Source organism: Sciurus vulgaris (genome assembly GCF_902686455.1).
Source record: "Sciurus vulgaris genome assembly, chromosome: 7".
Lineage (NCBI taxonomy): Eukaryota > Metazoa > Chordata > Mammalia > Rodentia > Sciuridae > Sciurus > Sciurus vulgaris.
The window spans coordinates 110,083,188-110,095,573 of record NC_136467.1 but is presented as its reverse complement, the minus strand read 5'-3'; positions in this window follow the sequence as shown (position 1 = coordinate 110,095,573).

Here is a 12,386-nt window from a genome sequence, read left to right as displayed (position 1 = left end):
TTATATATTCAGTTCTGAAGTCTCCCTTTGGTTCTTTTTAGTAAATTTAATTTCTTTGCTGAGATTTTCAAGTTTTTTCATTTCATTTAAGAGGATTTATAATTATTGATTTTTTATGACTGCTTTAAAATCCTTGTCAGATAACTTCAACATCTGATTCATTTCAGTGCTGACTTGTGGTGTCTTTTCACATTTATGCAGTGATTATCTTCTTTCATGGCATAAAGTATACTATTTTATCATATTCTGGACATATTTCTATTATACTATGAAAGTCTGGGTCCAATATGATGTCTTACTTTAGCAGGGAGTCACCCTGTTTAGGTTTATTAAGTTACTGATCTTCACATGTATCACCTGAGAAATTAGGAACATCATTTATATTTTAAAACAATCTTTCACCTATGTGGTTCATGCTTGGAATTCTACCTTTCTACCTGGCAACTAAAGTCATAAAAAGAGAGACTGTAGAATAAAGTGTGTTCTACCTTTGGATAGCCAGTCACAATATCTGTGAAGAAACAGTCCCTATTTAAAATGTAGCACAAATATTTCTAAAGTTTTAAGAAGAATCACACTGAGAAAAAGGAACTACTTGTATGACTTTCTGCCTGAGAATTTTCATTTCAAGTATTTTAAATAATCCATGGGACTTGAATTGAAAGTTTAATATGTCACATTTGCATCTGAGCACACTTTTTCTTTATGATTTAAAATTTCAGTTCTCATTTTATCTGAACTATTCTGTATGACAGGAAAAAACAATTTTTAATTTTTATGAGAATGGAGCAGATACCTTGTTTTTACTTCAATCTAAAGTTAAATTCACATGCTTAAAGGCATACATTTCATTATTGTATGTAACATACTATTATTTTGGGTGGGTTGGTTATATGAACTAACATAGGTTATTGTAAAGGATTGTTTGAGAGAAACATGTTTCTTTATATAAAATATTACAAATGTGAAAGCATTATTTTTGCTTATATTTTCAAGGTGAAAAGTAATTAGAAGTTTTCAATGTTCCAATGTTGTATTTTTCTCTTGATCAAGTGGCATGAATTATTAAATCTAGAAACAGAATATATTAGAAGCTTGATATTTCAGTCCTTCTATTTAGTTTAGTTTGTGATTTTGTTGTTTTTGTTTTGTTTTATTTGAGACAGGGTCTCACTATTTTGCCCAGGATGGTTTCAAACCTGTGTGATCAGATTTTCCTTACCTCCTCCGAACCACCATACCCAATTATGCTTCTAATCAGCATTACTGTCTTGGGAATGATGAAATAATTGAAAACTTTATTGGTACCATTGCATTTTTCTTGTATTTTCCTAACTTTGCTTAATTTCTTCCCACATATGATCTTGGTTTTTTTTTTTTTTTTAATGATAATGTACTATTTTTCCTAGTTTTACTGAGGTATAATTAAAAAATAAAATTGTATATATTTATGATATTCAGTGTTGAGTTTTTTAAAAATAGCTTTTTTAAAAAAGTTAATATGCAATAAGAGAACCAGAATAGTCAAAGGGCTTCTTAGCAAGAAATGTGAAGCAGGAGGCATTACAATACCAGACCTTAAATTATACTACAGCGCTATAGTAAAAAAAAAAAAAAAAAACAGCATGGTATTAGCCACAAACTGGCATAAAGATCCATGGAACAGAATAGAAGATATAGAGAAACCCGTAAACATAGTTATCTCATACTAGACAAGGGCACCATAAACATGCTTTGGGAAAAAAAATAGCCTCTTCACCAAATGGTGATAGGAAAACTAGAAACCCATATGAACCCAGAATGAAAATTATCCCCTATCTCTCACCCTGAACAAAACTCAACACAAAGTGAATCAAGGATGTAGGCATTAGACCAGAGACCTTGTGCCTACCAGAAGAAAATGTAGACTCAACTCTCTATCATGTGAGCTTTGGAACTGACTTCCTCAACAAGACTCCTAAAGTGTAAGAAATAAAATCAAGAATCAATAAATAGAATGGAATCAAACTGAAAACTTCTTCTCAGCAAAGGAAAAAAATCAATAATGTGAAGAGAGAGCCTATAGAATAGGAAAAAAATTCTTACCACAGGCATCAGAGATAGAGCATTAATCTCCAGGATATATAAGGAACTCAGAAAACTTAACACTAATAAAATCAAATAACCCAATCAATCAATGGGCAAAGGAACTAAACAGACACTTTGCAGAAGAAGAAATATACTTGATCAACCAATATATGAAAAAAATGTTCAACATCTGTAGCAATTAAAGAAATGCAAATCAAACTACACTGAGATTCCATCTCACTCCAGTTGGAATGGCAAGCATCAAGAATACAAGCTGGCTGGGGATATAGCTCAGTTGGTAGAGTGCTTGCCACACAAGTACAAGGCTCTGGGTTCAATCCCCAGCACCAAAAAAAAAAAAAAAAAAAAAATACGAGCAATAATAAATGTTGGTGAGGATGTGGGCACAAAAGGTACACTCATAAATTGCTGGTGGGATGGCAAATTGGTGCAACCTCTATGGAAATCAGTATGGAGATTTCTCAAAAGACTTGTAATGGAACTATCATCTGACCCAATCATCACACTCCTAGATTTATACAGAAAGGACTTAAAATCAACATACTACAGTGACGGCAGCTCAATTCACAGTAGCTAAAGTGTGGAACCAACGTAGATGCCCTTCAACAGATGAATGGATAAAGAAACTATAATATATATACACAATGGAATATTATGTAGCCTTAAAAATGAATGAAATTTTGGTATTTGTTGGTAAATGAATGGAACTGGAGAATATTATGCTAGGCAGAATAAGCCAATTCCAAAGAATCAAAGGCCAAATGTTTTCTGTGATATGTGGATGCTAATTCACAATAAGTGGGTGGGGAAGAATAGAGGTATTTGAACTAGACAGAGAGGAGTGAAAGGAGGGGAGGGTGTATGAGGGTAGGGATGATAGAATGAATAGGACATTTTTACCCTATTTGCCTTTGTAATTACATAACCTGTGTTACTGCATCATGTACAACCAGACAAATAAGAATAAATAAAACAGATAGAGAAGTTATACTATATTTATGTATGATATGTCAAAGTACATTCTACTTCATGTGTAACTAATTATAACAAATAAAAAATATATTAAAACAATAAACAAAAGTTAATGTATGCATTGCAGGAAAAAACAAAAACACAAGCAAAGAACAAAGTCAGCCAGTCACAAGCAGCTTAATTGGACATGTGTATACATACACAACATCCCACTTTGTGTGATTAAGATTATAGTGTGGATCATGCTTTTCCACACATCATGAATATTCACCAATTCAAAATCCGAAAGCTACATGAGTATTTTTGATAACCAAGAACACACTACACCAACTTAATCTGTTATTCTATCTTGTGGAAAAAAATTTTACCGAAGACAGAAATGGCAACAGACTTCTAGATAGATACATTTGCAGAGCTTAAACTAAAATAATGTGTTCCCTTAATGCTCAATTTAAAATGAGACAAAGCAACAGAATACACGAAGCTTGTTTCATTACCAGATTTCTACTACTAAAATATTAGCAAGAATTCATGTTTCCAGTGAATTATAGTACAGTCAGAAGATGCACACACACCAGTGGCTCATATCAAAATGTAAATGCTTGAGCATTTGCTTCTATCTCCCTTGTGTGTTTCCCTGTGCCCCTCTGTAGAAGGATTTGTTCATTAGGGTGATGTGTTAATATATAACCACACATGTACATTGTGAGATTATACACAGGATCAAGTAACTAACATAACCATCTCACATGGCTATAATTTTTTTAAATGTTGAGAACATTGAACATTTACTCTCAGCAAATTCAAGTAAATACTGTATTATTAAGTTTAGTTATCATGCGGTATACTGGATATCTACAATTTATTCACTCTGGCTATCTAAAACTTTGGACTGTGTGACCAACATCTCATTTTCCCCAGGTCCCCAGTCCCTGAAACCATCATTTACTGTCTGCTTGTATTAGTTTGACTTTTTTTCTTTTCTTTTGTTAATGGGATTTGAATCCAGGACCTTGAGCATGATAAGCAAGCACTCTATGACTGAGGTATATCCCCAAGTTCTATGTTTTTAGATTGAATATGTAAATAATGCCATGAAATATTTATCTTCCTGTGCCTGCTTATTTCACTTAGCATAATGTCTTCCAAGTTCATCAATGTTGTAAATGACGATTCTCTTCTTTTCAGGCTGTATAGTATTCCCCTGTTTATATTCAGTTTATTTTCTTTATCCATTTGTTCATTGGTAGACCCATAGTTTGATTCCATTTATTGGTTATTGTGAATAAAGTTGCAATGAACATAAAAGTATAATTGTCTCTTTGACATACAGATTACATATTTTTTCAGTTTGTACCCAGAAGTGGGATTAATACACCATATAGTAGTTCTGTTATCCATTTTTTGGGGAAAGTTCTATACTATTTTCCATAATGACTAAACTCATTTACATCCCTACCAACAGTGTTACCTGTTCTCCTTGCCCCTGTCAACACAAGTGGAGAGAGGTGATAAATCATTGTAGTTCTGACTTGCATTTCCTTGATGACTAGTGATACTGAGCATTTTTTCATTTACCTTTACCCATTTGTATATATTCTCTTGAGCAATGTTTATTCAAGTATGCTATGGATTGAAAGCTTGTGTCTCCTGCAAGATTCATATTGAAACTTAATCTCCAGTGCAACAGGTTTAAGAGTGACCTCTTAAAGCTTCAAAAGTGATCAGGCCTTGAGAGTTCCACCCTTGTGGATGGGATTCATGCCTGCTATGATTTAAATTCTTAGTCCTAGGGTGGCAGTGATGGAAAGTGGCACTAGACCTTTAAGAGTTGAAGGTTTATAGCAGGTCTTTAGGTTCTTGGGGGCGTGCCATCTAAAGCAACAGTAGTGCCCTGCCAGTCACAATCTCTTTCTGCTTCCTGGCTCAAGATGTGACTACTTGTTCTGACATATGCTTCTGCACATCATCTGCTACACTCATCAGAGACCCAAACCAGTGGGTTACCCAATCTTACCTTTGAACCTCCATAACTGTCAACAAAAATAAACTTCCTTTTACTTCATCAGTAGCCTGTGAGAGGTTTTAGTTATAGTGGTATAAAGCTAATAAATATAGCATGCTTATTAAAAGGCTAGAGGGAGTGAATTCAATTCTTTTTTGTCTTTCTGTCCTTTTTTATCATGTATAAGACACACTCTGTGTGACCTGCAGAACTGAGCAATAGGGTACCATCTTGAAAGTGGTAGTTTCAAGACACTGAAACTACCCAAACTACGTCTTGGACTTCCTAGCCTCCTGCATTGTAGGAAATTAATTTTTGTTATTTCTAAGTTCTCCAGTCTCAGGTATTTTGTAATAGCAACAAAATGAACTAAGAGAAAATCCTTCACCTGTTTTTTATTCAGGTTATTTTCTTGCTATCAAGTTGAATTCCTTATATACTTTATTTATTAACCCTTTATTAGATATACAGTTTGCCAATGTTTTCTCCCATTCTATAGGTTTTCTTTTTACTCCATTGAGTGTTCTTCTGCTATGTAGACAATTTTTAGTTTGATGCAATGTATTTATCTATTTTTGCTTTGGTTACATGTAATTTGGGTTTATGTATATAAATTCATTACCCAGTCCAATGTAAAGAAATTTTCCCTTTTTGTTTTCTTCTAGAAGTTGTACAGCTTCAGTTCTTATGTTTAAGTCTAATCCATTTTAGTTCATTTTTTGTCATGGTGTGAAATGAGGATCAAATTATATCTTTCTGCATATGGATAATAATTTTTACCATTATCATTTACTGAAAAAATTGTCCTTTCCTCATTGAGTGTTCTAAAAATCTTTTTTAAAGATGAGTTAATCATAAATATGTAAATTTAGTTCTAGATTTTGTGTTTTATGCCATTGCTTTATGTATTTTTTAAAAAATTATATTATCATTCTGTTTTGATTACTATAGTTTTACAGTATATTTTGAAATCAAGCAGTGTGATGCCTCCAGCTTTGTTCTTTTTGATCAAAGATTGCTTTTTTGTGAAACCACATTCTGATATCAGCACTATATTAACAGTCATAGTTCATGTTTGATATTATGCCTCTCTCCCCATCAAAACTTTCCTTCTGGAATGTCTAGTACCAATGGTCTTACTATTCTGAAATAAGGAGTTTTTTTAATTATCAAATACATATCACAAACTCCTCCCATCAAAGTAATTTTAATCTTGATACACAATGAGTCAGAATTCATAAGAAGGTAAAGAGTTAATATGCACACTTCTAATATTCATACTTAGTATTTTTAATTCTCAGTGAGGTCCATATACATGATTAAACAGTAGTGCATTGGAACGTAATACCTTTATTTCATAAATAAACAATGCCTGCTCTGTGCTTAGGATTGCAAAACTTTTGTAATACTTGATCTAATTATTGATCAAAATAATTAACAACCAAATCCTATAGCTTTTCCAGGGGTAATTGCTTCAGTTTTTAATTTTCATTTCCAATTCTGGTATTACCCTCTCAGCAAGTCACATAATAGGCATTTAAGAATTGTTCAATGTATTAATGTCCCCGTGCCTTCCTACCAATGACGGCAAAGCCTTTCTTCAATAAAATGCTTTCTGCTAATATGCAACCTGACTTTTGTGTTATTTTTTACAAGCAATAAAATGCCCAATCCAAGTCACTGGAAAGGAGTTTCACTTTGTTTAATTTAATTTTAGAAGATCACTTAAGAATAGAGGTTATTTTGTCACTAAAAGATACTGGAACAGGCAGGTAGGCAAATACTGTGTCACTTTTTACTTCAATTGGGATTTATAAGCACAGTAGCTTTACTCAGTGTTTCTCAGGAAGATAGATTATTGATGCCATGAGGGTGGTTTCCATGAGGCTGATGAAATTCTTCCAAAGGCATTCTGTCCCTGTTGAATGAGGATGAATAGTTTGCCCATCACAGAAGTTTGGGCAGGCCCTAGGGGTGCTGCAACAACAGACTTAACCTTAAAAGGGCAAAAAGCCAAGGAATGGAAAGCATATAATATAAAATTCTGACAAATAGGATATTGCAGAATTTTTTCAGGGTATCTAGGGATCAGCACATTATTTCTTAGAAGCGTTATTCAAGCAATTTGCAATTTGAGAGACTTGGATTACCAAAAATAGTGATAAGCTGATTCTGACTGACCGTCTGGAGTCAAGTAAAGTAAGAACAGTGAGTTTTGTTCACTAGATCTTTCATCTTTATGAAGTAATTTATGGCCTTGCTGAAAATGATGATCCTTTGGAAATAAAGCAGTACAGAAACTACATCTAGGCTGAAAGACATCTTATAAAGTTCTTGTGTTTTATACATCAAAGGTCCATAAAAAGCAAGGTAAAAAATTAGTAAATACTCAGTTTCAATAATGTCTGCTTATGGATCTTTAGACAATCTCCAATCTATCAATGATAATGTTTCTAAATTATGTTTTGAAGTTTTATTTGTACTTGTAGATAATTCAATTAGTTTTATTAGAAAGTAATGTTCACTGTTAGAAGGGGAAATAATTTGCTCTTTTCCAGGTCAAATTACATACAGGCTTTTGCATTTCATTTACATTAATTGAGAGTGATTTCATAAAGTCTAAACTTGACAACTAGAAATTCCACCCACAAATCACTAAGTAAATATCAGATGTGCATCATGATCAGTGACCAATCACATCACTTCTTTCAAAGTGTGCCAGGGATTGGCCACTGTGCATTTGCTATTCAGTGCTCACCCAAATAGCATAGATGTAGTTTTGTGAGTTTATTATCTCCCGTTGTAAATGAGATAAATCAATAACAAAGATCAAAGTTCATTGAAAACTAAAAAGTGATGTTACGGGAAGGGGAATCCAATACAAAAATAAATTGAGTTATGAAAGAAATAGCTGAGTGGAATGTTGACACTTCTGCCATTCATGAGATACATACAGCCTGAGGAACTCAGGAAGGGCAAACTTCCCAATGTAGAGGGCAAAGTTAGCTGTAGTAAAAATGATGATAATATTCTAGATGCTTGTGAAACTTGGCATTAAAATAAATTGCAGACATATTTCATGGTATTGTAAGCACAAATGATATAATTTTGGAAGCTGGACCAAATTGAGGAATATAAAAATAATTCTGTCTCTTATTCTATACATTTTTGGTTTTGTGAACTTTTTTTAAAGTTGCATTTATCACCCTGCCTTTCTTTCTATTTTAGTGAGTATATTTTAAGAACAAGGATATTTCTTCATGTACTGATGATATAGTTTTCAAAGTCAGCAAACTTAACATTGATTTCTGCATTAGGGTTCTCTAGAGAAACAGAATCAACAGGAAATATGATTATAAAAAGGGGATTTATTACATTGACTTACATGACCAGAAGTTGAATAGTCCACAATGGCCGTCTGTAGCTGGATAGCTTCAAGAACCAGCAGCTGCACAGTCCAAGATGCAGAAGCCCCTGAACAAGAAAAATCAATGGTGCAATCTGAGTCCGAGACCAAGGCTTCTATAAACTCTTTGGAGAATCATGGACAGAGTCCGATATCCTCAGACAATGGAAGCATCATTTAAGAACTCATTCAAGAAGAGCTGAGCTTGCATATGCATCTACTTCTTTGTTCTTCCAACTTTTATTCCATCTTATTGGGTGGAGCAACCCACGTTTAGGGAGAGTCTCCACTTCAGTTCACTATACCACATTTCAATCATTCCTAGATATGCCCTCATTGGCACACCCAGAAGCTTCTTAATCATTGGCATCTCTTAATGCAACCAAGTAGCAATTCAAATTAACCATCAAAACAGAGTGTATTTTTGGGAATAACTTCTGTAAGTCCTTGATATTTACCCAAAGACATTAAAAACTTATGTCCATACACAGATCTGCACATGCATGGTTATAGCACCTTTATTTATAACTTCTCAAACTTAGAAGATACCAAAATGTATTTCAGAAGATAAATGGGGAATAAACTGTGGTATATCCAAACAATAGAATATTGTTCAATAGTATAAACAAATGATCTGTCAAGTCATGAAAGATATGGAGGAAACACATTCATATGACTCTGTGAAAGAAGTAAAATCTGAAAAGCATGTGACATTCTGGAAAAGGCAACTCTATGGAGACAATAAAAAACTCAGTGGTTGATGGATAGAGAAGCAGGAGGAGACAAAGAGGTGGCCAACAGATAACTTTTAGTTCATTGAACACTCTCCATGAGAATTCTCTGTTCTCTAAATTCTCTGTACTATAAAATAGATTCAGCCATTATACATTTATCCAACCCCAGGGTATGTACACTACCAAGAGTGAAACTGATTGTACACTATGCACCTTGGGAGATTGTGATGTGCCAATGTGGGTTCATCAGTTGTAACAAATGAGCCTTCCTAGTGGAATATGTTAGTAATGAAGGAGGCCATGCACACAAGGGGGCAGAGGGTACATGGAAATGTCTGAAGCTTCCACTCAATTTTGCTGTGAACTTAAGACTGCTTAAGAAAATAGCCTTTAAAAATAACTTTTCTAAATTATAACTGCAAATAATTCAAATAACCTCCTTTATGTAAGAATCAGATTACTAACCCTATAAAACCTCCAGTGCTAAACTACATTTGAACACTCAATGTATAGTACGTATTATTTAGTAAATGTTGCAGAGAAATGAGGGAGCATTATTTAATACCACAGATTGGTTAGAAATCAGTCAACATTTCTCTTAATTTATCAAGAAATTTTTCACTCCACAACAAAATAATATTTTAGCTGGTAAAAATTAGAGGGAAAAATCATTTAAAAGTACTAGAAACTGTCCTAGGGGTATACAGAAAATAAAGAAACAATTATACAAGATAATCTACTAAAACTCAGGATAGAAAATGTTTATCTGAGTTGTGCTGCACTCCATTACCACACTGTACCCTTCCTGTCCTAAGTCAGAGGAGCTCTAATAGGGAAATACACAACCAGGAAAACAAAGGCTCTCTCTCTCTCTCTCTCTCTCTCTCTCTCTCTCTCTCTCTCTCTCTCTCTCTCTCTCGTCAACTCCATTCTGAGATGAAGATCTACTGGGAGGGCAGATGAATGGTCTTTCTCATCACTCCTCTTCAGCCTTATGTTTTAAAAGCATTTTTATAGTCAGATACAATTCTGAAGCTTGTATCTCCCACCCCCACCCAGGCTTCACTCATTTTCCAGGGGTTCTGCCCAAAGTGTGGAAGACTAAGCATGTTGGAGTTCCAATTCCCCCTTTTCAACTCACTTGTGCACACAGATTCCATAGGAAGGACAAGCTGAAGAAAAGCAAGAGCCACCCACTCTCCCTGTGTCACTCACTAAGCGAGAGAGATGCTTCAAGAATGGATGGTTCCTGTTCCCAACAGCAATGTAGTGAAACAGGAGCTCACTCAGTGGGAAAGGCAGGTCATAGAGACCAGGCGCCGAGGTTCTGCCTGGACAGGGGTGTTTTGGAACAGAAAGTAGATTACACTGTGCTTAAGGGCATTGTTGAAAATAGTATAGATTTGATGGAGCATAATCAAGAAAAAATTAGTAGCCTCATGACAAAACTAACAATGGTATAGATGAGCCAGGAATTCCACAGAAAGAATGAAAGGGACGGAGAAGATGGACCTTTGTAGGATCACAGTCAGCTTTGAGGGTTGAGAAGACTGTGCTCATGTGCACCTGCTCAAAAGGAGTACTTGCTAAAAACCATTCCCCAACCTTCACAGAGACCTATCTATGATGGAAGTTTCTATGATGCAGAAAGTTTAAAGTTAATCTCTGATAAAACACTGACTGATCAGTAAGCTATGTGGGCACAGGGAAAATTCTTAAGAAGCCCAGCTTAAAAATAAAATTACAGGGGCTGTGTACGTAGCTCAGTAGCTCAGATATAGAGTGCTTGCCTAGCATGTGCAAATTCTTGGGTTTGATCCCCAGCATCACACCAAAACCAACCAAACAAAACACAATTACATTCATCCCTGGCCACCTGGAAAACTATGTGCATGATTGAGGCTATGGCCTAAGGAACAATAAAGTAGGGATCCTCTAAACTATTACTTTCTGGCTGAATACAGACTAAAACTCCATAGACATCATAAACTGTGGCAACAGTTTGCAATTAAGGCAGTGAAAAAACAACAGTTTGGGAGAAAATATTTGCAAATCATATATCTGATAAGGGACTGGTGCCTATAATATGAAAAGAAATCTTAATACTTAATAATAAAAGTAAAACTCTTAATAAGTGGGCAAAGTATTTATATAGGCCTTTCTCTGAAGAAGATACATACATGGTCAACAAGTAGATAAAATGATAACAGTAGGCATTCAAGAAACACACATCAGAACTGTAAGATACATGGCGCTGGGGTTGAAGTTCAATGGTAGAGCACTTGCCTAGCATGTCTGAGGCACTGGGTTCGATTCTCAGCTCCACGTATAAATAAATAAATAAAACAAAAGTCTATCAACAATGAAAAACAAAATAAAACAAAACAAAAATGCTGTAAGATACAACTCCAAACCCACTGGGATGGTGATAACTGAAAAGTTAAACAATAACAAGGGTTGGCAAATATGTTAAGAAATTGGAACAATTGGAATATTGCTGCTAAAGTTTACTAAAGGTGTAGCTGCATTAACAATTTGAGTGTTGATTAAACAAAATATGGTGGAATAGCAATAGAAAATAAATTAAGTAATGATAAATCCTACAAGGCTGAATCTTGAAAAATATGGTTCTAAGGTAAAGAATGTAATCAGAAGAGCCAGTATATTATATTATTTTATTTCTATAAATACCCAGAATAGTCATAGATATGAAGACAGAAAGTAGATTAGGGGTTTCTAGAACCTGGGGGCTAGGAGAGTTGTGGTGGGACATGGGAGGAAAAGAAAGTGACAACTAATAGCTATGAACTTCTCTTAGGGGAGATGAATGTATTATAAAATTAGATTGTAATGGTTGCATCATTTTGTACATTTACTGAAAAACATTTCATTGTAACCTTTAAATCACTGAATTTAATGTCTTGAGAAATATCTCAATGAAATTATTTAAAATTATTTAAAATTTCATTTGTGATATTAATGGGTCAATAATTATTCAAAAGTTATTTTTTAATTTTAATTTTTATTCATTATATTTTTGTTGTTTTTAAACTGCTACTTATTTCCAGAATTATATTGCTTTCTGGCAAAATAATATATTCAATACTTTGATTTTCCATGGAGACTTTATGATGATTTATTCAGGCTTAAGATATGGTTGACTTTTGATCCATGGACACTT